Here is a 26,211-nt window from a genome sequence, read left to right on the forward strand (position 1 = left end):
TCTCTGTAAAAAATCAATAAAATATATTTTTTAAAAAACGTCTTTGCGTCTCTTCAACATCGGCTGAACTTGAAAGTAATAAAACTTAATAACATCTGCAAATAACTTATATTCTAAATAAGTTAACATTCATAGATTCCAGGGATTAGAATGTGGACATGTCTTTTTGGGAGCCACCACACAACCCACTGAGTCTGTTATTTGCATCACTTCTATTCTTGGCACCAAATTCTGTATCAGGAAGGATGCATTGGCAGCAAGTAACTGAAAAGCCAACTCACCATTGGTTTAAACAACAGAGTTAGGGCAGGATCCCATAATTGAATGATGACATCAAGATACAGGTTCTTCTGTCTCATTGCTCTGCCATCCACAGTTTTGACTTAACCTAAATCCAATTATCTTTATGGTTGTGGTATGACTGCCAGGAGCAATGGGAACTCTGTGCTTCCTCATTCACAACTAAAGGAGAAGAAAGAGCCTGTCTTTCCATGGCATTAAAGATTAAGGAAGTTTCTTTCTCATAGCCCTTACCAAGGCTCTCCTTGAATCTCCTTAACACAAATTAGCTTGTTTGCCCATCCCTGAACCAATCACTGACAAAGGGGTAAGTTGCCCTGAATTGTTTAGATTAATCATGGAACAGAATGGGAATATTGGGGAGTCAGTGACAGTGCCTACTGCCTTGGAAAAAATTAAAAACTCAGCCTGAGCTGGTTTGGCTCAGTGGATAGAGCATTGGCCTGCGGACCAAAGGGTCCTGGGTTTGATTTAGGTCAAGAGCATGTACCTTGTTGCAGGCTTCTCCCAGGCCTGGGCCTGGTCAGGGCGTGTGCAGGAGACAACCAATCAATGTGTTTCTCTCACATCTATGTTTCTCTCTGTCTTTTCCTCTCTCTTCTATTCTCTCTAAAAGATCAATGGAAAAATATCCTTGTGTAAGGAATGAAGAAGAAAGAAAGAAAGAAAGAAAGAAAGAAAGAAAGAAAGAAAGAAAGAAAGAAAGAAAGAAAGAAAGAAGGAAGGAAGGAAGGAAGGAAGGAAGGAAGGAAGGAAGGAAGGAAGGAAGGAAGGAAAGAGAGAGAGAGGGAGGGAGGGAGGGAGGGAAGGAGGAAGGGAGGGAGGGAGGAAGGAAGGAAGGAATAAAATTAAAAATTCAGACTCTAAGCTATTCAGAGAGTTGAACATAGATCAAAAATAAATTTTCTTTGTGTTTTTTTAAATTAAATCTTTATTGTTCAGATTATTACATTGGTTCCTCTTTTTTCCCACCATAACTCCCCTCCACCCAGTTCCCACCCCTCCCTCCACCCTCACTCCCCACCCACTGTCCTCATCCATAGGTGCATGATTATTGTCCAATCTCTTCCCGCATCCCCCACACCCCTTTCCCCCACAAGAATAGTCAGTCCATTCCCTTTCTATGTCCCTGATTCTATTATATTCACCAGTTCATACTGTTCATCAGATTATTTATTCACTTGATTTTTAGATTCACTTGTTGATAGATGTGTATTTGTTGTTCATAATTTGTATCTTTACCTTTTCCTTCTTCTGCCTCTTCTTAAAGGATACCTTTCAGCATTTCATATAATACTGGTTTGGTGGTGATGAACTCCTTTGGCTTTTCCTTATCTGTGAAGCTCTTTATCTGACCTTCACTTCTGAATGATAGCTTTGCTGGATAAAGTAATCTTGGTTGTAGGTTCTTGCTGTTCATCACTTTGAATATTTCTTGCAACTCCCTTCTGCCCTGCAAAGTTTCTGTTGAGAAATCAGCTGACAGTCGTATGGGTAACCCCTTGTGGGTAACTGACTTTCTTTCTCTTGCTGCTTTTAGGATACTCTCTTTGTCTTTTGCTCTTGGCATTTTAATTATGATGTGTCTTGGTGTGTGAAAGGGCGAGGGCTAGGCCCTCCACCTTGCCCCAGGGTAAGGGCTAGGCCCTCCACCTTGCCCCAGGGTAAGGGCTACACCCTCCATCTTGCCCCAGGGTAAGGGCTACGCCCTCCACCTTGCCCCAGGGTAAGGGCTACGCCCTCCATCTTGCCCCAGGGTAAGTGCTCCATCTTACCTTGGCCACGTGTTTGGCAAGGAGCTTCTTCCCGGAAGTCTAAGCCTCTGCTAGCCACACCCAGGAACAAGACACAGACTTGTGCCTGGCCAATCGGCAGAGCACAGTCCTTTCTCCTCCCCTTCCTCCAACTCCCCCTATATAACCCGTCTCCACACAGAGTTATCTCTCTCTGCTTCCTGTCGCTGCGTCGGCAAGGTGGGGGAGCCGAGCTAGCTCGAATAAAGACTCTTATGCTTTTGCATCGGACTGGCTGGCTCCCTGATGTGGTTTCTTGGGGATCCTGAAATCTGGGCATAACAGTGTGGTCCTCTTTGGATTCCTTTTGTTTGGGGTTCTATGCGCTTCCTGGACTTGTAAGTCTATTTCTTTCACCAGGTAGGGGAAGTTTTCTGCCATTATTTCTTCAAATAGGTTTTCAATATCTTGCTCACTCTCTTCTTCTGGCACCCCTATAATTCAGATGTTGGTACGCTTGAAGCTGTCCCAGAGGCTCCTTACACTATCTTCGTATTTTTGGATTCTTTTTTCATTCTGCTTTTCTGGTTGGGTGTTTTTTGCTACTTCGTATTTCAAATCTTTGACTTGATTCTTGCGATCCTCTGGTCTGCTTTTGGGAGTCTGTATAATATTCTTTATTTCAGTCAGTGTATGCTTACTTTCTAGTTGGTTCTTTATCACAACATCGAGGGTCTCACTAGACTTCTTGAGGATCTCACTATATTTATCGGCGGCTTCTAGACAGTTCTTTAAAGACCTTAAAAGTGTGGTTTTGAATTCTATATCCAGCAGTTTGCTTTCCTCCATTTCTTTCGTTTGTATCCTGTTTCTTTGTCTCGGCATTTTTTATGCTTCCCTGTGTTGAAAAAGTGGTTTTCTGTGCTGAGTGTCCTCTAGGGCCCAGTGGTTCAGCCTCCCCAATTACCTGAGGAGGACACTCTTGGTGCACTCCCTTGTGGTCTTTGTGCACAGTCTTGTTGTAGTTAAGCCTTGATTCTTGTAGTTATCACTGGGAGGAATTGACCTCCAGGCCAATTGGCTGTGAGAATCAGCTGTGTCTGCAGTGGGAGAACTTCTGTGCTGGAGATACCCTTCTGGGGCAAGACTTGCTTCAGTGGGGCTTTGGTGCTCACTGAGTCTGCCCCCTGAGTGTGTCCTTTATGTTTCCAAGGAGCTGCAAACTGGATGGTCCCACTCTGACCTCTGGGCTTCCTGGCTCCTGGATCTCTAAGGAGGTGCTAATCTAGCCTTTGCCTGAGGCTATCCAGCAAAAGCCTCCCTGCAGGGCTTGGGCAGGGCGGGTCCCACGGGATCAACAGGGCGGGGCTAGCAGTTATGGCTGCTCTCAGACTTGCCCTTAGAGGCTCTGCTTCTCAGTGTCCGGGTAATCGCTGCAAGCCCCTCGGAGAGAGCTGCCCTCGGGTTCTGACCAATGCCAGACAGTCCCGCTTCTCCCGTATGAGTCTGGGTCCCTAGAGACTCGCCCGGAACTGGAGCTCAGAGCCTGAGACTCCCTCTCAATTGAAAACAACAACCGTGCCCTCAGCTGCCAGCCCACTCCACATGCACCTCCGCACCTCAGTATTTTACTTCCGCACTGCGCCTCCTCTGAGTCTCGGTATGCTTTTTTCTTTCCTTCTAGTTGTAGAATTTCCACTCAGCCAGCCTTCCTGTGGTTCTGGATGATGTCCGTTCTGTCTTTTAGTTGTATTTTTGAAGTGGTTGTTCGAGGCAGCTAACTCCGGTGTTTACCTATGCCGCCATCTTGGTTTCTCCTAAATTTTCTTTGTTGAAGACACAAAAATTTACAACTGGGAGACTATGGCTAGTTAATACTTTGAGATATTAATTTACACATTTTCATTGCTTTTTGGTTTCCTATTTCCCCTTTCCGCACTCAAGTAGGGAGCCAGCTTGTACTCCTTTACCTAGGGTGAGATATTGACAGAGTAGAACAAGTACATTTCCTGCACTTTCTTCAGCTTTAGTTTTCCTAACCCCAATACCTTTGGAGAAATTACAGAATTTGGGTGGAAAAGCAAAAGAGAATGTGACTTGTGGGTGCACATAATGTTTCAGAGAAGCAGAGCCTCTCCCCTAAGGCAAGGAGATTCACTTTGGCTGGTGAAAAAAGAAGGTGAAGTTTAGAGCTTCCAGAGCAGGAGGGACCAGGGGTCACTTTCTGAAAGTACATTGGGAAGGTGGCTAGACTTGAGAGTTATAGCTGTGTTGTGTGTTCAGGCAGATGAGACCTTGGTGTCCTCAGAAGACTCATCTGTCCCATGGCAAGAATGCAGTAGAGATTCACCAAATATAAAAGGCATGCAGATTGGGACATTTAAGAGATAACTTATGCAGATAGAAGACAGCATTTTATGCTCATTGAGGTTGTGGGCCTCTCCAAGTCTGTGGCTCTTCAAATTATTGGAGGCAGTGACTGTTTTCTACAGAATCTAATTTTATAGTGGTTGCATGTCCTTCCACCAAGATCTGCTCAAGCAAGAATAGAGGTTTCTTCCCTTTTGCTACTGGCAGCATTTTGAGGAGGTTTATTTATTTATTTATTTATTTATTTATTTTACTGTCAGCTGGTTTTTATTTATTTTTATTTTTATTTTTTAAATTTTATTGCTTAAAGTATTACAAAGAGTATTACATATGTCTCCTTTTTTTCCCACCCTTGACAATCCCCTGGCCTCCCCTACCCCCCAGTGTCTTATGTCCATTGGTTATGCTTATATGCATGCATACAAGTCCTTCGGTTGATCTCTTACCACCCCCCTCCTGCCCCCCAACCCTCCCTGGTCTTCCCGCTGTAGTTTGACAGTCTGTTCGAGGCTGCTCTGCTTCTGTATCTATTTTTGTTCATAAGTTTATAATGGTCTTTATTATCCATAAATGAGTGAGATCATGTGGTATTTTTCCTTCATTGACTGGCTTATTTCACTTAGCATAATGCTCTCCAGTTCCATCCATGCTGTTGCAAATGGTAACAGTTCCTTCTTTTTTTACAGCAGCATAGTATTCCATCGTGTAGATGTACCACAGGTTTCTAATCCATTCATCTACTGATGGGCACTTAAGCTGTTTCCAGATCTTAGCTATGGTGAATTGTGCTGCTATGAACATAGGGGTGCATAGATCCTTTCTGATTGGTGTTTCTGTTTTCTTGAAATATATTCCTAGAAGTGGGATCACGGGGTCAAATGGGAGTTCCATTTTTAGTTTTTTGAGGAAACTCCATACTGTTCTCCACAGTGGCTGCACCAGTCTGCATTCCCACCAGCAGTGCACGAGTGTTCCTTTTTCTTGAGGAGGTATATTTAATCAGGTCTTTCTTCATCTTCAATTTATGACACTTTTTGGTGGCTTAGTTGGAGATCTTTGTCTTAGAATATTGATGTGTTCTGCTGGATCCTTGTTCCTAGTGAAAAGTGTCTTTCTGCCTGTTTGGTTCTTTCAGGTGGCCCCTCTTGCAAGCCTGAGGGAATGGCACTGTGTTTTCACAGGGTAGAGGTTTGTCTGAGAACCAGGGGCCACTCACCACAATCGCTGTTTCTGTTCATGTGATTTTTCCCCCATCTCTGTTTATGCCCTTCCTTCTCCAGCACTGGCATAGCTTGGGGCAAAATAATTTCCTGCCTTTTGCAATCCTCCTTCTCTAAAAAAAAATGTCTTCCTCTTCTCCTCCCCAGCCAACCTCGTAGGGTTGTCCTTTGACAACTTTGCCTATACTTGTCCACAGCCTCTTCGTGGAGCTTTTCATGTGCTCTGGGCTCAGACCTGGAACCAGGAGCCTGAAAGAGCCTCCCCTTCCCAGGGCAGAACGGCTTCGGTAGTTCTTAACATTTCTCATATTGGCTTCTGTTCTCCTTTACATGAAGAAACAGAGGTTTGCCAATTTCTTCTTGTTTGCTGTTGGTATCACTGAGAGGAATTGACCTCCAGGCCAATTGGCTGTGAGGACCAGCTGCGTCTACAATGGGAGAACTTCTGTGCTGGAGACATCCTTATGGGGCAGGACTTGCTTCAGTGGGGATTTGGTGCTCACTGAGTCTGCCCCTTGAGTGTGTCTCTTATGGATGTGAAGAGTTGTAATCTGGTATGGTCTCACACTGACTACTGGGTACACTGGCTCTTGGATCTCCAAGGAGGTGAAAAGTCAGCCACTGCCTGAGGCCACCCAGCAGGAGCTACAGAGAGATCTGCAGATTCCTCCTCTTTGTTTGTGGTTTGGAAGTGCCCAGATGAAGCCCAGCTGTGAAGCAATGCAGGCTGCTGCTGCTATGGCTTAGGCCTTCTTTTGGAAGCTTTGGAGCTCTCTGACCCGGCTGCAGTTTGTTAGGTTTTAGGTTGCAAAAGGACAGGCCATTCATATGCAAAAGCTGCTTCCCACAGCTTGGGTGGGGTTGTAAATTGGGTGGGGCTGGGTCTCAGGGAATCACCAGGGTGGAGCAAGCAGCAATGGCTGCCAGTCAGCCCTGCCCCAGAGAGGTCCCCAGGTCTCTGTGTCCCGCAGCCCCATGCAGGAACAATGATCGCTGCAAGCACCTCTGAGAGAAAGACGCCCTTGTGTTCCAGTCAGATGCAAGACAGTCCAGTTTCTTCCCGTATGGGTCTGGGTCCCCAGAGTCTAGCCCAGAACTGGAGTTCAGAGCAATTGGGAGCTTGTATCTCCCTCCTGATTGAAAAAAACAACAGCGCACCCAGTTGCCAGCCTGTTTAGCATGCGCCTCCACACCTCCGCATCTCCTACCAGTCTCAATGCGCTTTTTTCTTTCCTTCTCTTGTAGAACTTCCACTCAGCCAGCTTTCCTGTGGTTCTGGATGATATTTGTTTTGCCTTTTAGTTGTAGTTTTGATGTGGTTGTAAAAAAATAAAAGGCAAGTACAGGTGTTTACTTATGTTGCCATCTTGGTTGTTCCAATTTCTTCTTGTTGTTGTTGAATTCTATTTTAATTCCTCTGTGGTTGCAGAAAAATTTTTGTATGATTTCAATCTTTTACATTTTATTGAGATTTATTATGACCTAGCATACCATTTATTCTAGAAAATGTTTCTTGTGTGCTTGAAAACAAGTGTATTCTGCTATTGTTGAGCAGAGTGTTCTATAACTATCAGTTAGGCCAAGTTGGTTGATAATGTTGTTCAAGTCTCCTTTTCTTACTAATTTTATGTCTAAATATTTTTATTAATACTCAAGAGAGGAACATTAAAATCTCCAACTGTAATTGTTGAGTTTCCTTTCAATTCTGTTCATTTTTGCTTCATGTTTTTTTGAGGGTCTATTGTTAAGTGCATATCCATTGTAAATTTTATAATGGCAGAGCTGGGGTCTGGCCGATCGGGGCTGGGTGAGATGGGCTGGACATACCCTGGAGCCCTCCCACAGTCCCTCCCCGGCCCTGATCGTGCACCAGTGGGGTCCCTCAGCCTGGCCTGCACCCTCTCGAAATCTGGGACCCCTCGGGGGATGTCAGAGAGCTGCTTTCAGCCCGATCCCCACAGGCCAGGCCAAGGGAGCCCACCGATGCACAAATTCGTGCACTGGGCTTCTAGTAATAAATATGATTCAGAAGACTTGGCTAAATATGAAGGTCTTGAGTATGCTTGAAGAGACAACCCAATATTTCCGGTTTCCAATGTCCAGTTTTAGAATAAATGACTTCCCTTTTAACACTCCTGCTGGAAGTAGAAAATGGTAGACAACCTTTCATTCAATGTAAGCCCAAGATTCTTGTTCACGTGGCCTAAGGGTGTAAGACACCCACAGCCAATAGTGTGGGCAGAGGGGATGTCAGGTTGGTTTTTATAGCATTTGTAGAAAATTAAATGTGAATGACTGAACTGTTCATATGAGACAAAGGTACAAGGGAAATGTTTACTGCAGAGCCATTCTAATATGCAAATGGTAGTGTCTTTTTGAGTCTCCAGTAGAAAAGGACATCTTAAGTAACTGTCAGGTCACTAGCTCTTTCAAAGTAGGAGTTTGCCTCTGTTCTAGGTTTGAAAGCCTGCAGACAAGATAGGAGAAAAAAATAAAATAATACCAGCAGCCAACATTTATTGAGTCCTTTCTATATGCCCAGCCCTGGGCTAAGCATTTACACACATACGTTAATGCCTTTAAAAATTTAAAGTGTTAACACTTGGAGTGGGGGAAACGAGTTAAGTCGGCTCGCGTGAATTGCGCGTACTCCGCGGGAGCCGTCTTAACTCGGTTCATATAGATTTGCGGTGGAGTGCGGGAAACGTGTAAACTCGGGCCAATTGTAACTGCGTATTACCAATTATTTGTTTGTTTGCCGTTCATAAAGATACCTACCTGCGTTTGCGAACCGTTTCATACCCATTGGGGTAATAGGTATCATAAAAATCCCTGATTTTGCGCGGGAAACCTAAATAATTGCCCGCGCCATCTTATATTTTGGCGGGAAATTCACCCCACACCGGAGTGTTAATAAAAAAAAAATTTAAAGTGTTATTTCTCTTTTTTTTGTAAAAGAAGAAACAGACTTAGAGAGGTTAAATAACTTGTCCAAAGTCACACAGCCAATAGCCCGGATCTAAGCCAAATCTGCCTCAAGCATGTTATTGATTTTTTTGTCTCTAAATGGCATTCTGCACTTTGATCATGAACAAATAAATGTGAGGGGGTCACTGCCCTCAGTCTAGGAGGGCTGGTCTCTCCACATGGGAACACTCCACTGTTCATGCTGCAACTAAACCTCCACCTGTACAATTTCATGAGGGCTCATGATACCTCCTCTTCTCAAATTGCCACCCAGATATCACTGTGTGAAATGATAAGACGAGGTTAATTATATCTTGCCTTTCAGAGTCCTTTTGAGGATTAAGAAAGATAATCTCGGTGAAGAGCAGGGTATCATGGTAAGCTAGGGACTAATGGCAGTTTTAAACATGTTCCATCCTATTACTGAGTTCTTGTGTCCTCTATTATTTATATTTCTATCTCTACTTCTTTTCTCTAAGCCAATTCCCCATCAAAGTTGTAATCCCATACATTTTTTTAAATTGGCATTTAGAGTACACTTTTAAAAATCCAGGTAATTTTACCTACTTGATTTGTCCAACCACTGTGCACTCCTCTCATTCCAGTTAAACCAGGATGGTTTACAAATCCATAAACATGATTTGATCTTCCCCTGTATTACTCATTTGTGTTTTTAAAAGGTTGTAGATGAGAACCTGGGAAGACTAGAGAATTTTATTTCCATCACAGGGATCTGCAGCTCAGGTTAAAATCAACCTCGCCTTTCAGTCTCTATTATAGAGATCAACACCTATCCTAGAAATTGCTAGAAGGGAAAGCACACCCTGGAATGTCCTCCCCATCTTCTCCCACAAGCAATTTCTACTTACTCAAGGCTCTCTTTAAGCGTCATCTCCTCCAGGAAGCCTTCTCTGAGTCCCTCCCGTGTGAGGTGACTGTCCTCTCAACTCCACAGCCTGCATGCTTCCCATCCTTCAATATCATTGTGCCTGGTGATCTTTCTCCATAGACTATGCTCCTTGAAGGCAGGGACACTATTTTCATTTCTGTACCCCACCCATAGCACCATGTCCAGCTCATAGGAAGTGTTCAATTATGCTTGTGGGATGAATGTCACATAGTTATTTGCTGCCTGAAGGTAAGGTGCATTTGTCAGGCATATTTGCCCCTTATAGCAAGTTGTTTATGTTGTTCCTGCGTGGATGTCAAAGGGAGTGCTCCATTATACATTCAGGAAACCTTACCTGCTAGATGAGATACTAAGGTCTGTCTTTTTTTCCTAGTTTACCTTAAGGTTTGCTCATGACTTAAAACAAATGAACAAAGAAGCAAAACACACACATACACACACATGAACATGCACACATGAGCATGCCCTTTTACTGTTTTTCATTATTATATAAGCAAAATATACTCATTATAAGACATTAGAACACATAAATAACAAAAAATGAGGACATACTCATAAGCATAATTTTATCACTCAAAGATAAAATATTAATATTTTTCTGACCATACATGCAGACTTTTTTTAATACATGTATATGCTTTAAAAATGGGTCACAACTTCTGGTCAAGGTGGCAGCATAGGTAAACATGGTACTCACCTCCTCCCACAACCACATCAAAATACAACTAAACTACAGAACAACCATCATTCAGAATTGCCTGAAATCTGGCTGAATGGAAGTCCTCCAACTAAGGAACTAAAGAAGAAGCCACATTGAGACTGGAGGAGTGGAGATTCAAAATGGGCTGGTCCCACACCCACATGTGACAGATAAAAATTGGGAGGGATATCTAGGCTGTGGCGGTCCCCCCTGAGGAGCGAGGGGTCTCAGCCCCACACCAGGTCCCCAGCCCAGATTCCAGTGCCAAGAAGAGATGTCTCCATAATTTCTGGCTGTAAAAAACCAGTGGGAGTGGGGCTGAATGAGAAGAAGGCTGCTGGAGTCCCAGGCAGTTTCTCTTAAAGGACCCACCTACTCCTGAGCTGCAGCCCTGAGGCAGCAGCTCAAAAGGCACCAGAAACATATGGGGTGAAAGCTAAGGGGCAGCTTTCTCCCAGACAGAAGTGCTGGCAGAGGCCATTGTTCCTCTGATAAGCCCTGATCCCAACAAAGCAGGCATGTAGGTGCCATACTTGAGACTCCAATAACCTGGCTCACACTGTTTGCCCCACCCTGATGATTCCCTGAGACCCTGCCCCATTCAAGTTTCAGGCCCACCCAAGCTGTGTCCAGTGGCCTTTCCATAGAGGAATGTCCAGTCTTGGCTCATGCTTCAGATTTTCCTAAAATCTCTCAAACAAGCAGCATCTGGCCTCACTGAGCCATGTACCTCTTGCTATGTGACCATAGGCCTGGCACTAGTAGCAGCTGGCCTTGGCTCACAGTTTGGCCTTGCCTGGGCACTTCCAAGCTCAGCACAAGTAGCAGTCATATTCAACACTAAGGAAGTATAAAAGCGGTACTAGAAAACATTTTTAAAAAGTGAGAAATGAAGAATATATGAACTGAAATGAAGAATACATTACAGGGAATTAACAGTGGAGTAGGTGAAGCAGAGGATCAAAATCAGAGACTGAGAAGATAAGGAAGCAGAAAACACCTAATCAGCAGGAGGCGGCAGGATGGTGAAACTGATGGGGAAGCTGATCAAGCAGGCAACACAGTACACCAACCCCGTAGGACCGCGAGCTTGACCTCCAGGGATATAAAGTTCTTGTCTGGGTGCAAACTTGGACCAGTTTGATGCTACTGATTTTTCTGACAATGAAGTCAGGAAACTGGATGGGTTTCCTTTGTTGAGAGGACTGAAAACATTATTGGTGGACAAAATTAGAATATGCCATACAGGTGAGGGATGTGATCTGGACCCTTTGGCATCTCTCAAATCACTGACTTATCTAAGTATTCTTAAAAATCCTGTAACAAATAAGAAACAGTATAGACTGTACGTAATTTATAAAGTTTCACAAGTCAGAATACTGGATTTCCATAAAGTGAAACTAAAAGAGTGTCAGGAAGCAAAGAAAATGTTTAAGGGCAAACAGGGTGCACAATTTGCAAAGGATATTGCCAGAAGAAGCAAAACTTTCAACCCAGGTACTGGTTTGCCAATTGACAGAAATAAAGGTGGCCCATCTCCAGGGGAAGTAGACGCAATCAAGAACACCATAGCAAATACATCAACTCTGGCTGAAGTGAAGCCTCTGAAGGACTTGCTGCAGCAAACACAAAGCAGACCCCACCAATGATGGTAACGAGGAAATGGAAAAAGACACAGTCACAAATCGGTCCTGAGCAGCATGGCCTGAGTATCCACAGGATGTAGAACATGTTCACTTGGGACAAGTTCTACTCTGTGAACATGGAATAATAGCCTTATTTATGTCAGCAAAGAGGAATTCATAAGTATTGTTGAAATGCTCCAAACAGCTGCTAGTCATTTTTTTATATAAATTTGGAAATCTAAATGCCTTTTTCTACAAATAGTAAAAATAAAGGATACTCACTGTGTGGGGGGAAAAAAGAAAGAAAGAAAACACTCAATCAGAACAGCAAAAAGAAAAAAGAATAAAAGAATATGAAGATAGTGTAAGGAGCCTCTGGGACAACTTCAAGCATACCAACATTCTCATCATGGGGGAGCTAGAAGGAGAAGAGAGAGAGCAAGAAATTGAGACCATATTTGAAAAAATAATGACAAAAAACTTCCCTAACCTGGTGAAGGAAATAGACATACAAGTCCAGGAAGCACAGAGAGTCCCAAACAAGATGAACCCAAAGAGGCCCACACCAGGCCACATCATAATAAAAATGCAAAAGGTTAAGACAAAGAGAGAATCTTAGAAGTAGCAAGAGAAAAGCAGTTAGTTACCTACAAGGAAGTTCTCATAAGATTGTCAGCTGATTTTCTTAACAGAAACTTTGCAGGCCAGAAAGGACTGGTAAGAAATATTCAGTGATGAAAAGCAAGGACCTACAACCAAGAATGCTCTACCCAGCAAAGCTATCATTTAGAATCAAAGGACAGATAAAGAGCTTCACAGACAAAAAAAAAAAAAGCTAAAAGAGTTCATCACCACCAAACCAGTATTATATGAAATGTTAAAGGCTCTTCTTGGAGGAGGAGGAGAAGAAGGAGAAGAAGGAGGAGGTCAAATATATGAACAACAAAATGGCAATAAGTACATATCTATCAATAATTGAATCTTAAAAAACAAAATGAACAAGCAGAACAGAAACAGACTCATAAATACAGAGAACATTTTGCCTGTTGCCAGATGAGAGACAGGTTGAGGAAATGGTGAAAAAGGGAAAGGGATTAAGAAGTACAAATTGGTTGTTACAGAATAGTCATGGGGATGTCAAGTACAGCGTAGGGAAAATAGTCAATAATCCTATATAACAAAAGGCTAATATGCAAATCGACCAAACAGTGGAACGACTGGTCACTATGATGCACACTGACCACCAGAGGGCAGACGCTCAATGCAGGAGCTTCCCCCTGGTGGTCAGTGTGCTTCCACAGGGGGAGCGCCGCTCAGCCAGAAGCTGGGCTCATGGCTGGCAAGCACAGTGGCGGGGAGCGGGCCTAAGCTGGCAGTCGGACATCCCTCAAGGGCTCCCAGACTGCGAGAGGGTACAGTCTGGGCTGAGGGACCCCCACACACACACACACTGAGTGCATGAATTTCATGCACCAGGCCTCTAGTATTCTAATAACTGTGTATGGTGTCAGATGGGTGGGAGATTTATTAGGATGATCACTTAAGTAAGTTATGCAATGTCTAATGACTGGGAGGTATGCCTGAAACTAATATAATAATGTATGTCGGAGAAATCAAGATGGCGGCATAGGTAAACATGGGAAACTGCTGCCTCGCACAACCACTTCAAAAATACAACTAAAAGACAAAACGGACATCATCCAGAACCACAGGAAGGCTGGCTGAGTGGAAATTCTACAACTAGAAGGAAAGAGAAAAGCACACTGAGACTCAGAGGAGCTGCGGAAGTAAAGTGCAGAGGTACAGACGCACACGCAGAAAGGGCTGGCAACTGAGGACGCAGTTGTCTTTTTCAATCGGGAGGGAGTCACAAGCTCCTGACTGCTCTGAACTCCAGTTCCAGGCGAGTCTCTGGGGACCCAGACTCATATGGGGAGAAACTGGACTGTCTGGCATAGGTCAGAACTCGAGGGCGGCATTCTCTCAGAGGTGCTTGCAGCGATTACCGGGACACTGACACTCGGGGCCTCTTAGGGTAGGCCTGAGGAGCAGCCATAGCTGCTTACTCGGCCCTGTTGATCCCCTGAGACCCCCCCCCCCCCCCCCCCCCCGCCACCCAAGCTGTGCACAGAATCTTTTGCATATGAAAGGCCTGGCCATTTGCAATCTGAAAATTACCTAACAAACTGCAGCTGGATCAGAGAGACCCAGAACTTCCAAAAGAAGGCCCAAGGCCACACAGCAGCTTGCATTGCTTCACAGCTGGGCCTCATCTGGGCACCTCCAAACCCCAAACAAAGAAGAGGAATCTGCAGATCTCTCCGTAGCTCCTGCTGGGTAGCCTCAGGCAGAGGCTAAATTAGCACCTCCTTAGAGATCCAAGAGCCAGTGTACCCAGTGGTCAGAGTGGGACCATCCAGATTACAACTCCTCAGATCCATAAGGGACACACTCAGGGGGCAGACTCAGTGAGCACCAAAGCTCCACTGAAGCAAGTCTTGCCCCAGAAGGGTGTCTCCAGCACAGAAGTTCTCCCACCATAGACACAGCTGATTCTCACATCCAATTGGCCTGGAGGTCAATTCCTCCCAGTGATACCTACAACAATCAAGGCTTAACTACAAGAAGACTGTTCACAAAGCCCACAAAGGGGTGCACCAAGAGTGTCCACCTCAGGTAATTGGGGAGGCTAAGCCACTGGGCTCTATAGGACACCTAGCACAGAAAGCCACTCTATCAACACAGGGAAGCATAAAAAAATGCGGAGACAAAGAAACAGGTCACGAATGACAGAAATGGAGGAAAGCAAACTACTGGATAAAGAGTTCAAAACCACACTTACAAGGTTTTTCAAGAATTTTCTAGAAACCGCCGATAAATGTAGTGAGACGCTCAAGAAATCTAGTGAGACCCTCGAGGTTATGAAAAAGGACCAACTAGAAATTAAGCATACACTGACTGAAATAAAGAATATTAATACAGAGTTCCAACAGCAGACTAAAGGATCGCAAGAATCAAGTCAAAGATTTAAAATACGAAGAAGCAAAAATCACCCAACCGGAAAAACAAAAAGAAAAAAGAATCCAAAAATATGAAGATAGTGTAAGGAGCCTCTGGGACAACTTCAAGCGTACCAACATCCGAATTATGGGGGTGCCAGAAGAAGAGAGAGAGCAAGATATTGAAAACCTATTTGAAGAAATAATGACAGAAAACTTCTCCTACCTGGTGAAAGAAATAGACTTACAAGTCCAGGATGCTCAGAGAACCCCAAACAAAAGGAATCCAAAGAGGACCACACCAAGACACATCATAATTAAAATGTCAAGAGCAAAAGACAAAGAGAGAATCTTAAAAGCAGCAAGAGAAAGAAACTCAATTACCTACAAGGGAATACCCATACGACTGTCAGCTGATTTCTCAACAGAAACTTTGCAGGCCAGAAGGGAGTGGCAAGAAATATTCAAAGTGATGAACAGCAAGAACCTACAACCAAGATTACTTTATCCAGCAAAGCTATCATTCAGAAGTGAAAGTCAGATAATGAGCTTCACAGATAAGAAAAAGCTAAAGGAGTTCATCACCACCAAACCAGTATTATATGAAAGGCTGAAAGGTATCCTTTAAGAAGAGGAAGAAGAAGAAAAAGGTAAAGACACAAATTATGAACAACAAATGCACATCTATCAACAAGTGAATCTAAAAATCAAGTGAATAAAAAATCTGATGAACAGAATAAACTGGTGAATATAATAGAATCAGGGGCATAGAAAGGGAGTGGACTGACTATTCTCAGGGGCAGGGAAGGGGTGTGGGGGGTGCGGGAAGAGACTGGACAAAAATCGTACACCTATGGATGAGGACAGTGGGGGGGGGGGTTGGTAAGGGCAGAGGGTGGGGTGGGAACCAGGTGGAGGGGAGCTATGGGGGGAAAAAGAGGAACAACTGTAATAATCTGAACAATAAAGATTTAATTTAAAAGAGAAAAAAAAAGAAAAGTATCACTCCATGCAGAAAAAAAAATAATGTATGTCAACCATAATTGAAAAATAAAAATTATTAAAAATAAAAATGGGTCACAGTGTTTATCTCATACTTTTTTCTCTTTATACATATTTACTAAATATCTTTCATGTTATATTTAGATCACATAGTTCTTATTGTATTAATATGCCACATTTAATTTATTCTTGGCTGCCTGCATTCTTTCCAATTTTTAGCAATTATCCACAGCACTGCAAAGCAGTTTAACACTTAAGTTGTTATTTTATTATTGCCTTAGAATAAATTTTCATGAATAAAAATGCTAATCCAATGGATATGCATAATTTATGTGGGTTTTTAATATTTTTTATAAACTACCAAATTACCCTTATTCCCCACTGTCAGTGAATGAGTACCCAGGTCTTTGCTCTTGCTAACCCTAGACACGTGCATTAAAACAAAATCAAGCAAGTCCTGTGGCTCAGTTGGTTGGAGAGATGTCCCATACACCAAAAGGTAGTGGATTCAATTTTTGGTCAGAGCACATACCCAGATTGCGATTTGATCCCTAGTTGGGGCACATATAGGAGGTGGCTAATCAATGTTTCTCTCTCTCCCTTTCTTTCTCTCTCTCTTTCATCAATAAAAGGTGTATCCTTTTTATTCATGTGGGAGTTAGATCAGTACCCAGGATCTCTTGGACTCCAGGCCCATTTTTCAATGATAGATATTAAATGAAATTTGCATGTAAGTATGTGTGTGTCCTTGAGCAAGACATATATGAGTAGGAAAGACTTTTATTGGGCTACTTTGATTATTAAAATTAATGTTTAACTTACTAAAGTTGTAATTAAAAACATATTTTCTTTAATAAATTATTTATAGATTTTATTTTATCCATCAAATGTACCAAATTTTATCAGTTTTAAGGGGAAGTTTGATTAATATTTGTTTCTGCTAATTAAACTCCCTTGAAAATTTTTAACTGCATTAAAAATTTAACGTTTAACTTCTTTTTAAAGTGTACTGTGTGATTCATTGCCGGGAACCCAATTCCAGCATGTCATAATTTCAAGAGTTTCATCAAAAGGTTGATGAGACTTGGGGACTCAACAGGGTTGAGTCACACATGTAGTCACCTGTTGGGAATGGCTAAAGGCATTTCCCCAAACCTGAATAGGAAACTGATTGTGGCTGCCAGACAGTTAAAGGGCATCTTAATCTCCATGTTATTGCCTCCTACTGGCCAAACACCTGAACAGCCATAGGCTATTCCCCAAACTGACAATGCTTCTGTACCCTCTGAAACCTTACCCTTTAAGTGTATTACCTCCACCTTGCCTTAGGACAAATTGTGTTAATAAAAGCAAGGGTCCTAGACAAGGAGGGAGTCTTCAGTTCCTTTAGCTGAAGGTCCTCTGACCCCCAATGCCTTTCAAAATTATATCTCATCTCCGGACTCTTTATTAGTCCTCGGATTCCTATGTCATCTACGCACAGCCCCTTTTCCAGATTCCTGAACCCTTCTTGATGCTGGGACAAGAACCCTGGCAATTAATAAACAAACTTTAAGACTTATAAATAACCTAACAACATATAAATATGGCAAAGTCAAGTTACCCTAAATTTTCTAATACAGTTTGTGAATTTAACAGCTTTCTTTTATCTTAAAATCATAAATCTAACAAATACTCATTATACATTTTAAAATCAGAATTATAAGGCATAACTGTTAGCCTGTTGTGCTGTTGTTCTTTAATATGCCAAATTCTTATATGTCCTAAATACTTAAAATATTATATAGCTATAGAGTATTCCCAAACTTAATTCAAAATAGCAATAATTCGGGGTTTGGTTTATTTGGCCATCTCTATAGTTAACTGTAAATCTCTCCAGACTTTTACCCACAAAGGAGGAAATTATTTCCTCCCAAGTAATTTAACATTGACCTTTTGGGTAGGTGAGATTGCGTATAGATCTGAGACTTTGGATGGGATAAGAATATTTATAGCTGTAGACATTGTCAAATGACAAAAATAAATCAATTTAATAATGAGTTGAAGGGGGAACCAAGATGGCGGCGTAGGGAGCGGACCTGTGTGTGCTGCTCTCTCACAGCATCATTGAAACTATCAACTATGAAGTAAACAACCGCCACTCAGAACCATGGGGAAGTTGGCCCAGTGGGAGATCTACAACTGGAGGAAAAGAAAGAAGCGCAGTGAGACTGAGTGGGAGCTACGGAGGCACCAAAACCAGAGGTACGCAGTCACACGCCACGGGGGCTGCAAATGGATTCTCGGTTTTTTACGAACCCTCGAATCCTCTGGGCTTGCTCGGGGCGGGTCTCTGAGGCCCCAGATCCCACAGGGAGAGGCGGCCACGGCCTTGCAGTGGTCGGAGAGCGAGGGAAGCTCTGACACGCGGCTGCTCGCCGGCACCGAGGGACAAGAAGTCCTGGGGCCCCGGGGAGGCGAGGGGCGCGGAGACGCCGCCATCGCTATTTCCTCCACGCTGGCGACTCCCTGTGACCCCGCCCTACCCTCAGGGCTGTGCCAGAGGCACAAGAGGGAATGACTGTGCTCTTACAAACTCTCAAATCCACTGAGCTGGGTCGGGCGGGTCTCTGAGGCCCCAGGCCCCAAGGCGAGAGACGGCACGGGCTTCCAGCGGTCAGAAAGCGAGGGAGGCTCTGGCGCTCGGCTGCTCGCCGGCACTGGGGGACGCAAAGTCCTGGTGTCCTGGATAGGCAAGGGGCCGCTGAGTCTCCGCCCCGGCGACTCCCTGTGACCCCGCCCTACGCAATTTACATTCCCATCTGGGCTGTGCCAGACTCACAAGTAGAAACGCCTTTGCTTTTGCAAACTTTCAAATCCACTGAGCTGGTTCAGGCGGGATCATGAAGCACCAGACCCTACGGGGAGAGGCAGCACGGCCTTGCAGCCATCAGAAAGCGAGGGAGACTCTGTTGCACAGCTGCTCGCCGGCACTGGGGGACACAAAGCCCTGGCAGAGAGTCAAGGGGCCGCGGAGACTCAGCTAGTGCTATTTGCTCCGCCATGGCGACTCCCTGAGTCTCAGCCCTAATCAATTTACATCCCCATCCAAGCTGTGCCAGGTGCACAAAAAGACCCACCTGCGCTTTTGCAGCCTATCCCAACAAATTGCAGACTTCAACTGCTCGCAGCCATGAGAGACACACTCAAGAAGCAGACCCAGGAGAACCAGGATGGCGGCATAAGGAAGAGACCTGTGCGTGCTACCTCACACAACAACATCGAAACTACCAAATATCAGACAAACACCTATCATACAGAACCATGGGAAAGTTGGCCCAGTGGAAGCTCTACAACTGGAAGGAGAGAAAGAACATTGAGACTGAGTAGGATGTGACACCAAGTACAGAGCCCAACCCAACAAACTGCAGATTTCAACTCCTTGCATCTGGGAGGGACGCAATCGGGGGGCAGAATCGGGTCCGGGGCCGGCCAGGGCTGGGCCTGACTCGGCCGGCACTGTGGAACTGCTGTACCAGCAAGCGCACAAACATGCCCACTGGTCCCAATCTCATGTGGGGCGCTGGGGGACAGCAGACAGGCAGTCTGTGCACTTGGTGGAGGGCAGGAATGCTGGATGTTCAACCACCAGGAACGCCTGGAGATTTTGTCTAGTGGGGAGCCGCCGGCAGGGGACAGAGGGCCAAACTTCCTGTTTCCCTGGTAAGGCTGGGATGGCACCGGTGAGGTTGGGATGGCCCCGGTGAGGTTGTAACGGTCCCGGTGTGGTAGGGACGACCCCGGTCAGGTCGAAACGGCCCCGGTGTGGTAGGGACGACCCCGGTGAGGTTGAAACGGCCCCCGTGAGGTAGGGACAACCCCAGTCAGGCCGAAACGGCCCCGGTGTGGTAAGGACGACCCCGGTGAGGTTGAAACGGCCCCCGCGAGGTAGGGACGACCCCGGTCAGGTCGAAACGGCCCCGGTGTGGTAGGGACAACCCCGGTCAGGTTGAAACGGCCCCCGTGAGGTAGGGACGACCCCGGTGAGGTTGAAACGGCCCCCGCGAGGTAGGGACGACCCCGGTCAGGTCGAAACGGCCCCGGTGTGGTAGGGACAACCCCGGTCAGGTTGAAACGGCCCCCGTGAGGTAGGGACGACCCCGGTGAGGTTGAAACGGCCCCCGTGAGGTAGGGACGACCCCGGTGAGGTTGAAACGGCCCCCGTGAGGTAGGGACGACCCCGGTGAGGTTGAAACGGCCCCCGTGAGGTAGGGACGACCCTGGTCAGGTCGAAACGGCCCCGGTGTGGTAGAGACGACCCCGGTGAGGTTGAAACAGCCCCCGTGAGGTAGGGACGACCCCAGTCAGGTCGAAACGGCCCCGGTGTGGTAGGGACAACCCCGGTCAGGTTGAAACAGCCCCGGTGTGGTAGGGACAACCCCAGTGAGGTTGAAACGGCCCCCGTGAGGTAGGGACGACCCTGGTCAGGTCGAAACGGCCCCGGTGTGGTAGGGACAACCCCAGTCAGGTTGAAACAGCCCCGGTGTGGTAGGGACAACCCCGGTGAGGTTGAAACGGCCCCCGTGAGGTAGGGGCGACCCCGGTGAGGTCGAAACGGCCCCGGTGTGGTAGGGACAACCCCGGTCAGGTTGAAACGGCCCCCGTGAGGTAGGGACGACCCCAGTCAGGTTGAAACGGCCCCGGTGTGGTAGGGACGACCCCGGTGAGGTTGAAACGGCCCCTGTGAGGTAGGGACGACCCTGGTCAGGTCGAAACGGCCCCGGTGTGGTAGGGACAACCCCGGTTAGGTTGAAATGGCCCCCGTGAGGTAGGGACGACCCCGGTGAGGTCGAAACGGCCCCGGTGTGGTAGGGACAACCCCGGTCAGGTTGAAACAGCCCCGGTGTGGTAGGGACAACCCCAGTGAGGTTGAAACGGCCCCCGTGAGGTAGGGACGACCCTGGTCAGGTCGAAACGGCCCCGGTGTGGTAGGGACAACCCCAGTCAGGTTGAAACAGCCCCGGTGTGGTAGGGACAACCCCGGTGAGGTTGAAACGGCCCCCGTGAGGTAGGGACGACCCCGGTGAGGTCGAAACGGCCCCGGTGTGGTAGGGACAACCCCGGTCAGGTTGAAACGGCCCCCGTGAGGTAGGGACGACCCCAGTGAGGTTGAAACGGCCCCCGTGAGGTAGGGACGACCCCAGTCAGGTTGAAACGGCCCCGGTGTGGTAGGGACGACCCCGGTGAGGTTGAAACGGCCCCTGTGAGGTAGGGACGACCCTGGTCAGGTCGAAACGGCCCCGGTGTGGTAGGGACAACCCCGGTTAGGTTGAAATGGCCCCCGTGAGGTAGGGACGACCCCGGTGAGGTCGAAACGGCCCCGGTGTGGTAGGGACAACCCCGGTCAGGTTGAAACAGCCCCGGTGTGGTAGGGACAACCCCGGTGAGGTTGAAACGGCCCCCGTGAGGTAGGGACGACCCCGGTGAGGTTGAAACGGCCCCCGTGAGGTAGGGACGACCCTGGTCAGGTCGAAACGGCCCCGGTGTGGTAGGGACGACCCCAGTGAGGTTGAAACAGCCCCGGTGTGGTAGGGACAACCCCGGTGAGGTTGAAACGGCCCCCGTGAGGTAGGGACGACCCTGGTCAGGTCGAAACGGCCCCGGTGTGGTAGGGACAACCCCGGTGAGGTTGAAACGGCCCCCGTGAGGTAGGGACGACCCTGGTCAGATCGAAACGGCCCCGGTGTGGTAGGGACAACCCCGGTCAGGTTGAAACGGCCCCGGTGTGCTAGGGACGACCCCCGTGAGGTAGGGACGGCCCCGGTGAGGTTGAAACGGCCCTGGTGAGGCTCAGACGGCCCTGGTGAGGTTGAGACTACTCCAGTGAGGTTGGGACAAATAAAGGGGACCAGTATGGACTGATGAACAGGGGTAGATACAGAAGCAGAGCAACATTGAACAGAATGTTAAACTACAGTGGGAAGCCTGGGGAGGGTTGGGGGGGGGGGGATTAAGAGACCAACTGAAGGACTTATATGCATGCATATAAGATTAACCAATGGACACAAGACACGGGGCGGGGGGGGGGGCGGGGGGTAGGGGCTGGGGGAATGTCAAGGGGGGGAAAAAAGGAGACATATGTAATACTCTTTGTAATACTTTAAGAAATAAAAATTATTAAAATAAAAAAAAAATTTAAAAAAAAGAAAAAAAAATAATGAGTTGTTTTTTCAAGAGAGAGGAAGGGAGAAACATTGATCAGCTGCCTCCTGCGTACCCCCTACCTGGGATTGAGCCCCCAAACCCAGGTGAGCAGGAATTGAACCAGCAACCTTTCAGTGCATGAGACAATACCCCACCAGCTAAGCCACACTAGCCAGGGCCAATTTAGCAATGGGTTTGATGTCCTTTACTCATGGAAGACAACCCATGGATTGGGGGAGTGCAGTGTTTCACAGGCAGTGGAGCACTTTTCCTGAAGGATTTTGGTCAGGAGTGAGTTTTGGAGAGCATTAGAAGTTCTAATGTCAAAACAGGGCATAGTTGGCTGGGGTTGCATGTATGACCTTATTTAGAAAGATAAAAGAACAAGATTAAGGAAATAAATGGAAAGTCCAGAGTTGGCCTAGCGTTTGGGATTGGCTGACTGGATACACTGCGTTTCTGGTCAAGCAGAGCATATACAGGAATCCCAAAATTCAGTTTTCTGGCATAGCACCCTAGACAGCAGCGGGCTCCATCTTGAGACTAGAAGTTTATTTCAGCAACATCTAGAATGAATTTTCTCATAATGATGGAGGACAAGTAATGCTAGAAGGCTCTTTTAATGTCCCTACCTCTTTCTTACACAGTCCTCTGACCCTGCATTTGATTGTGTGACCTCTAATTTTCATGTCTGGTTTAAGTCTGCAAACCCCCATCCACATTGCCTCATCCACTGATTAGATCCAAAAGATCATTTCCAGTTACATTCTAGGCTGAATTATTTTCATATTCTCCCTATTTATTGCTGCCAGTCCTTTATTTTTTTTTTTTTTTTTTTTTTTGCTGCCAGTCTTATAGATCTTTAAACGGCATCTGCTTGGGTACTATCAAATCTATGTCTGTCTGATTTAAGGGTCACAGTTCTAAGGTAGTTATTGTGACAACAGATAACACTTCTTTTTCTTTGCCAAATTAAATAAAACAAGATAATTACAAAGTTTTTAAATTATCCCAGAGATTCCTTTTGCCTTTTTCCTGTGTTGGATCCACTGTTCCCTGGATCCTCATGTCTTCCTCTTTCTTGGTTAATTCACTCATTTTGGAGAAGTTTCCTGACAAAGGGTGCATGGGAGATGATATTTTTGAGAATTTCCACATCTGAAAATGTCTTTATGTTCATATTTAACTGGTAGTGACTGGATGAAGAACTCCAGGATGGAAAGTTCTTTTTGTTCTGAAATTGTAAGGCATATCTCCTTTCTCTTCTAGCTTCCATCATTGCTGCTGAGAAATCTGACACCATATGCAAGAATCTTGACCAGTGGCAAGAATCATGTTTTCCTCTCTGGAAGTCTATAGAATCTTCTCTTTGTCCCCGCTGCTCTCTACTTTCACTCTGATCTGCCCCAGTACCACAGCGAGGGTCTGCTTTCACCCATTGTGCTGGGCGCTCCAGGGACCCATCAATCTGGAAATTCATGTCCTTTGTTTCTAGAAAAATTTACTGAATTAAAAAAAAAAATCATATCCCCCCCGCCCCCTTCCCCCCCCCCCCCCCCCTCACACACACACACCACCACCACCACTATTTTTGTGCCCTCTTTCTAGAATTATTATTTGGAGGTTACTGCTTATATTATTCTTTTCTGCATTCCATGTATTTGCTTTTTTTTAAAGAGAGATTTCTTCTCACTTAATATTCTAGTCCTCGCATTGAGTTTTCACTGATGCTTTTCGGATTCCCAAGAGCTCCTTTTGGTTCTTTGGATGTTCTCTTTTAATAGCATACTCTTCTTGTTTCATGTGTGCAATCTTTTCTCTTATTTTTCTGAGGATATTGAGAGTATTTGTGTATGCTGTGTTTTCTACTTTCTGCAGGTAGCTTTATTTTGTCAGCCATTTTGGTCTCTGAATTCCACACTTGTGGTTTTTTTCTAATGTCTATTGATCCTTAGCTTTTGTTCACACTTAACATTGTGACTGGACTGTTTCAGTGGATCCCTGGTATTGGTGTCCTAGGCCTTTTTTTTTTTCTCTTGGATTTGTTAGCTTCTGTGGGAAACCATTTATTGTCTTCACTAGCTGATAAGTGTAGACAGAGAACCCCCCTCCCCCCCCAAGGCAGGGTGCCTTTGAAGCCCTAGCAAAGGTGGGAGCTAGGCCACCTCTGTTTGTCTAGACCAGCCGTGGGCAAACTACGGCCAGCAGGCCGGATCCGGCCTGTTTGAAATGAATAAAACTAAAAAAAAAAAAAAAAAAAAGACCGTACCCTTTTATGTAATGATGTTTACTTTGAATTTATATTAGTTCACACAAACACTCCATCCATGCTTTTGTTCCGGCCCTCCGGTCCAGTTTAAGAACCCATTGTGGCCCTCCAGTCAAAAAGTTTGCCCACCCCTGGTCTAGACAGTGGTAGCTGAAGCAACTTCCCCATTTATTATTATGTAAATCCTTGCTGATGGGCTAGTCTGCCTGTTGCTAGGGGTCGTCTGCCTAAGGGCTATGCTATGGGTATATCCCAGATCAATAAAAGCTTGGTGAGGCCTGAGTACCAGTGGAAGTCCTTCCTCCTAAGTTGGACTTACTCGCCTGGTCCCCCAATATTTCCAAATTATCTCGTGTCTTTTCTCTTTCATTTGTGTGCGGCTCCACTTCCAGGTCCTGAACCCTGATCCACGCGGGATGTGGAGGGAAACACACTCAACAAGCTTCCCCAGAGAAGCTTTCCAGTCTCCCACCTGGAGGGTATCTGGCTGCCACCATCCTGGTTGCCAAATATAGTAAGAAGGCAGAAACCAGGGTTTCAACTCTCATTATTTTCATTCCATTCCATTTTCAGTACAATATCCATGCTCTCAATTCTGTCAAGTGCCTTCCCCCATCCCCATCTAAATATTCACTGTTTTACCCCCTCATCTCAGGTGTGAGGGACAGTTGCTGTATATGTTTAGGAGGGGTCTGATGATCTGTTCCTTAAGAGGCTTTCAAATAATTCTCCTTTTCTCAGTCTTTCCTTTACCCCAATTTCCAGAGATATCTTTGGGAGTTCCCCCAAGTAAATGAGTTGCTTCTTAGGTTCTCCATTGCTGGCTTGTTATTCAACATATTCAATTCTGCTAAATCATTTACCACTTGTCCATTTGCTTTCTAGTTCCTAAAAATTTCATTACTGCAAGTCTTCTCTTTTTCCTTGAGATTTATTATCTTATTTTTAAAGCATTTACTATCATTTTAGTGGATTTTCAGTACAGAGTAGACACAAATTATGTGCTAAAGCTGCCATTACTTATTACTTTTCTTATTAGCCAATATCAAAAGTCACAACCTGTGCACAGTCAGGTTCTAGAAATCTGCCTTTGAAAGGGTTCATGACACCTACCCCGAGCATGCTGAAAAGCATGGAGATGCTACTTACTCAACCTAGAACCTTGCTATTCAAATTATGTTCTATAGACTAGTATCACTGGCATTACCTAGGAATTTATTCTAAAATGCAGAATCTCAAACTCTGCACCATGCTTACTAAATCAGAATCCACATTTTAACAAGATACTCAGCTAATTCATAGCCAAATGCAAAATTGAGAAGTACTGGTTCATAACAACAGCCCTAAGGTTCTATTCAATATTATCAAATTACGTTTGTAAATCAATTGGGCAGGACCTTTCATCCTAAATTCACAAAACTGTCTATAGGGATATGACCTAAGGGAAAGAATGGTTAGTCACAGAAGTTGAGTGATGATCCAGAACAGGTCCTGGGACTTCAAATTCTGTACATAATTATGCCAATTATCAGAGTAAAGACTGTCTAAGTGATTCAATAGAATGCCAGATACAGATGCAGTTTTATTTTAGTGGGAAGAGTGTAAGTGATGTATGTATTACCCTTCTTAATGGAACCAAATTTTTAAAAGCAAGAATTTGTTCTTGCATAAGAACCTGGTAAATAAGTGATATTGACAAAGATTAGAACAGTCAATTCATCCTTGCCTTTGTCAATATTTGACTTCAAAGAATTAGAAAGAAGCACCTGCTGCCTTGAAAATAAGGACATCTATTCTCTCAAATCCAGGTTCCTTTTAGATCCAAGATATTAAAGCTCAGAAGAAAAGCTCACAGATTGAAATTTGGTCATTCAGTAACAGGGAATATGCTCTGGGAAATCTTCTAGACCTGAAAGGAAGCAGCTATTAAATA

The 26,211-nt window shown here is 45.3% G+C and overlaps 1 long non-coding RNA gene and 1 pseudogene across 1 annotated transcript in view; one reads left to right on the plus strand and one right to left on the minus strand.

Moving 5' to 3' along the window:
• Positions 1-4,881: 4,881 nt before the first annotated feature.
• LOC139007011 (uncharacterized) overlaps positions 4,882-26,211 on the minus strand; it is a 57,787-nt gene continuing 36,457 nt past the window's right edge. Inside the window, exon 3 of the long non-coding RNA XR_011470819.1 lies at positions 4,882-8,090. This is a non-coding gene — a long non-coding RNA (uncharacterized lncRNA). The remainder of the gene's footprint in view (positions 8,091-26,211) is intronic.
• On the plus strand, positions 11,223-11,895 carry LOC139005426 (U2 small nuclear ribonucleoprotein A' pseudogene; annotated as a pseudogene).

This window comes from Myotis yumanensis, unplaced genomic scaffold (assembly GCF_028538775.1).
Source record: "Myotis yumanensis isolate MYYU_CA2020_CCGP unplaced genomic scaffold, mMyoYum1.0.hap1 SCAF_3, whole genome shotgun sequence".
Classification (NCBI taxonomy): domain Eukaryota; kingdom Metazoa; phylum Chordata; class Mammalia; order Chiroptera; family Vespertilionidae; genus Myotis; species Myotis yumanensis.